This window comes from Myotis daubentonii, chromosome 2 (genome assembly GCF_963259705.1).
Source record: "Myotis daubentonii chromosome 2, mMyoDau2.1, whole genome shotgun sequence".
Lineage (NCBI taxonomy): Eukaryota > Metazoa > Chordata > Mammalia > Chiroptera > Vespertilionidae > Myotis > Myotis daubentonii.
Window position 1 is genome coordinate 173824394 of NC_081841.1, and position 6269 is coordinate 173830662.

At 41.8% G+C, this 6269-nt stretch overlaps 1 pseudogene; it reads left to right on the forward strand.

Moving 5' to 3' along the window:
* Positions 1-5144: 5144 nt before the first annotated feature.
* Positions 5145-6017, forward strand: LOC132226397 (phosphoethanolamine/phosphocholine phosphatase-like; annotated as a pseudogene).
* Positions 6018-6269: the final 252 nt, after the last annotated feature.

The window sequence follows — 6269 nt, forward strand, 5'->3', positions numbered from 1 at the left end:
GATGGTTAGACATTATAATTATTTTTAGTGCCTTATTTCACTAGGTAGGAATGTCAGTATAATATTAATTCAAATAGTAATGGGCTCCTTATATTTGAACTAATAGGAAAAGACAGATGCAATCATTCTTCTATTTTAATTTTGCTGAGATTTTTCTTAAAAATCACAAACAGGGGTTGAATTTTGTCAGGAGATTTTTCCTGTATTTTTGAGATGAACAAAAGGTCTTTCTTTGGTTTTAACACATTAATATATTTAACATGCATTAATAAATTTGGTGTTACATTAAAACACATAAATGCATTGATATTATCAGGTTAATATGTCTCAATGAGGCAAATCATACTCATTGAATTTCAAATGTTAAAATCTTACATCTTTAGAATAAATTCCACTTGACTATTATATATTATTTCCTTTATATATTGTTGGAACTGTTAGGCTAATGTGTTTCTTATATTTTAAAAGGTTGTTTACATTTTGTCCATGAAAGATATTGGCCTTTAACTTTCCTGTATTTTAATATCTTTGTCTGATTTTGCTGCCTCATCTAATGAACTAGAAATATTTGCTCTCTTCTTTTCCTTGGAAGAGTTGTATAAGATTGATATTATTTTTTCCTTAACAACTTTATATAAAGTCACTAGTGAACATATTTGGGCCTGGAGTTTTCTTTGTGAAATTAAAATAAACTATTTAGAACTATTCAGATTATTTTTATTTTCTATTTTTGACTGAGAATGCTTTCCAAAAATTTCTTCATTTCATATAATTTGGAAAACATTGTCATAAAAATGAAAGCAATTCAAATATTCTTCAACTGGTGAATTAACTAAAAAACTGAGGTATATTAATGCATGGAACTCTTCTCAGAAATATAAAGAGACAAACATTGAAATTTGCAATAACATGGGTGAATTTCAACTGCATTATGATAAGTGAAAGAAACTACCAGGCTACATACTGTATGCTTTCTTTCATTTATATGACATTCTGGGGAAGTCACATCTACAGGACAATGTTTGTTAGGGGTTAGGACTACACTAGGAGTGTGAAAAATTTCAGAGACTGATAAAATTGTTCTATGTGTTGATTTTAGTCATGAGGAATAGTTAAACCTCATGGAACTGAAAGGAGTTTTTAGGGGTGACATACAGTAGGCAGCTTTAGGAAATTTTAGGTCCATGGAAAAAGCACAGGGCTAAAGAGCTATAAAAAGCACATTTCCATAAGATAAGGAAACTGGGAGCAGCAGAAAATACACTTCCATAAGATAAGGGAGCTGAGAGTCGCAAAAGGCACGCATTTACAGAATAAAGGTAAGGAGCCACTCATTCAAAGAGGGAGGAAGAAAAGCCCAGAGAGAATAGGAGAACAATAAGGGAGAAGAAGGAGGTAACCTCACATACTTCACATGAAACTTGAGCTCAGGAGTTGCTATAGTGACCAAATCAAAGGAGAATAGTGACCAATCAGAGGGGATAGGAAAGCACAAAAAAACTGCAGCCTTTATAAACCATGGAAAAAGGGACTGGGTGGGACTCTTCCCCCTCCCCATATGGGAGTCTGTGCTTGTTTCTCAATAAATTTCCACCTTTGCTATACCATCCTCCAATGTGGTTTCATTCTTCGACTTCAACGGACAAAGAGCCCAGGAAACCATCCAGCCCAGGGGAACACTGTGCATTTCCAGTCCAAATTTCCCATATCATAATGGTTTAATCACTTAACAGAGCAATATTTATAAAATCATAGCTCATCTTACTACTCTACTTCCACTTATAAAATCCTTTATTGTATCATATTAAAAAAAAGGGTTTTTTTTTTTCCCCTTTGCTTGGTATTTAAGTAATCACCTAGCTAATGATAACTGCTATGTATAGGTTTTATATCCTTTATCTCTTCTATCTACAGTCCCTGAGATATATATTACCCTATTCTAAGATAAGAAAGCTTAGCTTGCCTGACTGTCCCAAGTTACTTACGTTGTCACTAATGGAGCTAGGATTCATACTCAAGGCTCTCTTAGTCACTTATCATTCATATATGGATCTTCCCTATTTCTTTATATCTTTTCCAATGTCTGTCATACAACCTATATTTTAGTAAAATCAAAGTATCTTTTTGCTTTTCCTACATAACCCTGTCATAATATCATTCTTTAAATGTATTCTTCACTCTACTTGCAACAGTAATTGTGGATTATTTTCTTGGCCCAATTCAATTTGTATTTAGGGCAGTGAAAGTATCCATCTCTTAGAAACCTTCACTGAGGCTCAGTGTCTGGGTCAGGTACCTCTCTTCTATGCACTGGGAGAATGCTATGCACATCACCATCAAAAAATTTATCCCCAACTTTTGTCATTGTTTTCTTGAATATTTTCTATAGTACAAAGGGAACTCCTTGAGAAGAACTTTCTCATATTTTTATAGCACCAAAAGTTGATAAATGGTGCCAGACATCTAAAAACAAATAAAACTCATTATTGAGTAATTGAAAATGGAAGATGAATGTCTTTTAATGTTGTTCAGACCATACTGAGCTCTTAATCCCCAAGTTACCAGGTAGACTAGTGATAATATCCATCATGGCCCAGTGATATGTGTTTGGATCATGAAGCTCTTTTTCTGAAGGCCCCACTACTTTTGTTTAAGTTTTGGTATGTATTATAGAACTCCAGAGCTGCAGTTTGTTTATATCTTTTTTCTTTGAATCTTAATTCTACACTCTCCTTCTCACCTACTTTAAGACCTTCTAATTTTATAAGAATTATTAATGTCCTAATATTTTAGTATTATTTTCATTCTACTTGAGAATTATTCATCTTCTTTGATAAACAGGATAAATGTATTTTTTGCTTTTTTTTTTTTTAATCAAGGAAATATTAATTTTGTTGACAACATAGCTCCACATGATCAGCAGAATTCCCTAAGATTCTGGCCACCTGGTCTACACACTCTATACAATCCTCTCTTCTTGAGTGTGGTTAGTGTTAGGGTTTGGCTGGTGACTGCCAGGCTGTGAGGATTCACAACTGAGAGAAGAGATAGATGCAGGGAGGACGTTTATTTTACTTTCCACGAAGGGACAGGCCCAGTGCAATGCTAGTCAATACAGGGCAAGAAACAAAAGGTGGCTTCACCTTTTCAAGAGTAATGGCTGCTGTTGCTAGGTGACAAGAAAGGGACTGGGGACTGAAGTTGAGCAGATACCAGGGTCTGTCTTGAAAAGTTACAATTTGCTTGTTTCCTAGGAGACAGTCCGGCAGATGTCCTAGGGAGGTGTCTTATCAGAATTTTTCCCAAGTCTGTAAAACATGCTTAGCACAAAAGTTATGAAGAATTCAAAAGAGGCTTTTTTGAAGGGGAGGGAGGAAGGGAACTTGCTACTAGCTACAAACGCTTTGGTGTGAATTATCTCTGAGTTGTAAAAACATGAGGAAGGAGGTGGATACAAGAACACAGTCTTGAGAGTAGCTTATCTTATCTTGCAATTTGAAAAGAAGGGCTTTGAATCAGAGGAGCTAACAATCTTGCAGTTTAATTACCAGCTGCATCTCATTGATTATGGAAGGCTACAGCATGGAAAAAGAAAGGCCCTTTTGCTGTCCTTACAGGTAGGATCTCTAACGATGATGAGATACTCACCCCTGTGGTTGTGTTGTACAAGACTCCATCCGTCATAGCAGTCTAAGGGAGATTCTTTGCTGAATTTGGAGAAGCAAGTTTCCGTGTTGTGAGAGGGGAGCATGGCTTGGACCTGAAGGATAAACTCCAGGGGCTGAGAATAGCTGCTGGCCAACAACCACCGGAAAACAGGGACTTGGTTCTACAATGAAAAGAAACTGAATTCTGCCCTATCTGGTTTGGATCAGTGGATGGAGCATCAACTTGCGGACTGAAGGGTCCTGGGTTTGATCCTGATCAAGGGCACATGCCTGTTGTGGGCTCCATCCCCAGTAAGAGGAGTGCAGGAAACAGCCAATCAATGATTCTCTCTCATCATTGATGTTTCTAACTCTCTTTCCCTCTCCCTTCCTCTCTGAAATCCATAAAAGCATTTAAAAAAAGAAACAGTTCTGTCAAACAAACACATACACACAAAAAACACATGAACTTAGAAATGAACCCTGAATTTTACATGAGATGGTGGTCTCTGCCAACACTTTGAATTCAATTAGTATGACCCTGAGCAAAAGTCCCAAAGAGCCTATATCTGAACTACTTAACTATGAAACTCATATAGTAAAGGTGTGTGTCCTAAGCTGCCATGTATGTCTAGCTTGTTACACCAAAATAGGAAACAAATATTAGTAACCCTATGGACATAATCCTCATTCATGTTAGTAACCCTATGGACATTGCTAGCCTTGTACCTAACTTCCACATTTCTTTGTTAAAAGTGAAACACATTTTAGAGTTATTGTATGGTCTCTTTTTTTTTTCTAAGGAATACTGACGTCAAAACTGCCTACATGCTGTTCATACTGGTCTCCATGAGATCTCAAGAGTTTTTGCTTAACAATGATTTCCTCTGTGCCAGAAGCCGATCCACCCTTGCTGCTTGACACAGTCTCTGCAGGGAAGAAACATCTGCACAGCTTATGTTTCAAGGGACCTGGCGTATATGGCATGTTTGCTCCCCCTCTTAACACTATGTGTTTTAAACTGGACCACCTCCCTGAGAAAGGTTGTTTCCCCAGGTGAGGATTTTTCCCTGGAGTTAGGGAGGGAATAAAACCCCTTAACTAAGTGCCAGGCGGGTAATTAATCGCTTTAAATATGAAAAATCACCCTTAAACTACATAATCTTTACTTGTGATAATCTCCTTCAGTTACTTCCTTGTAGCTTAATAAAACAATAGGGTAACCTTGGAATGGAGATAAGAAACGCCCTAACCTTTGGAATAGAATTGATAAGATTAAAATCAACTGGTATAAATACAGATGTAACAAGACAACAAACACAGAACTTCTCTGGAGATCCTGGCTACAGAACCTGGCTAGGCTGCTGGTCCTCTGAGGATAAATCCCAGCGCTGTTAACTTAGAGGTGCCCAGGGTGCGGGCAGGGAGCTGGGGTAGGGACCACGGTGTTGGGTGCTCCCTTGGCCTAACCAGCCTTGAGTTCTCCTCAGGTCTTGGATGTGCTAGCGCCTCTGGCTGAGGCCTGCTAACCAGCCTCTCCTGGGTCTTTGCCTGCAGGGCCTGCTCTCGCTTGCTCCCTCCTCCTGCTGCTCTTCCTCCCGCTGCTCCCAGGACGGCAGGATGGCTGTGCAGGGCACGCCGCGCTTCCTCCTGACTTTCGATTTTGACGAGACCATCGTGGACAAAGACAGCGACGACTCAATCCTGCTCGCCGCGCCTGGCCAGCGGCTGCCAGAGAGCCTGCGCGCCACCTACCGCGAGGGCTTCTACAACGAGTACATGCAAAGGGTCTTCAAGTACCTGGGCGAGCAGGGTGTGCAGCCGCGGGACCTGCGTGCTGTCTATGAGGCCATCCCCCTGTCCCCGGGCATGGGCGACCTGCTGCAGTTTGTGGCCAACCAGGGAGCCTGCTTCGAGGTGATTCTCATCTCGGATGCCAACACCTTTGGCGTGGAGAGCACGCTGCGTGCCGCTGGCCACCTGGGCCTGTTCCGCCGCATCCTCAGCAACCCGTCCGGGCCCGACGCACGGGGGCTGCTGGCGCTGCGGCCCTTCCACTCACACAGCTGCGCGCGGTGCCCCAGCAACATGTGCAAGCACAAGGTGCTCAGCGACTACCTGCTCGAGCGGGCCCAGGACGGCGTGCACTTCGAGCGCCTTTTCTACGTGGGCGACGGCGCCAATGACTTCTGCCCCATGGGGCTGCTGGCCAGCAGCGACGTGGCCTTCCCGCGCTGCGGCTACCCCATGCACCGCCTGATCCAGGAGGCACAGAAGGCCGAGCCCAGCTCCTTCCATGCCACCGTGGTGCCCTGGGAGACTGCCCACGAAGTGCGCCTCCATCTGCAGCAGGTGCTGAAGGTGTGCTGAGACAGCGGCCTGCAGGGCGTGCCCCGACCAGGAGTGAGGAAGGAAGATCGGGAAAGACAATCTAGTTTTTGTTGTTCTTTTTTAAAAATTAAATCTTTATTGTTCAGATTATTACAGTTGTTCCTCTTTTTTCCCCCCATAGCTCCCCTCCACCCGGTTCCCACCCCACCTCTGTCCTTACCCTCCTCCCTACCACTGTCCTGATCCATAGGTGCAGGATTTTTGTCCAGTCTCTTCCTGCACCCCCCACAC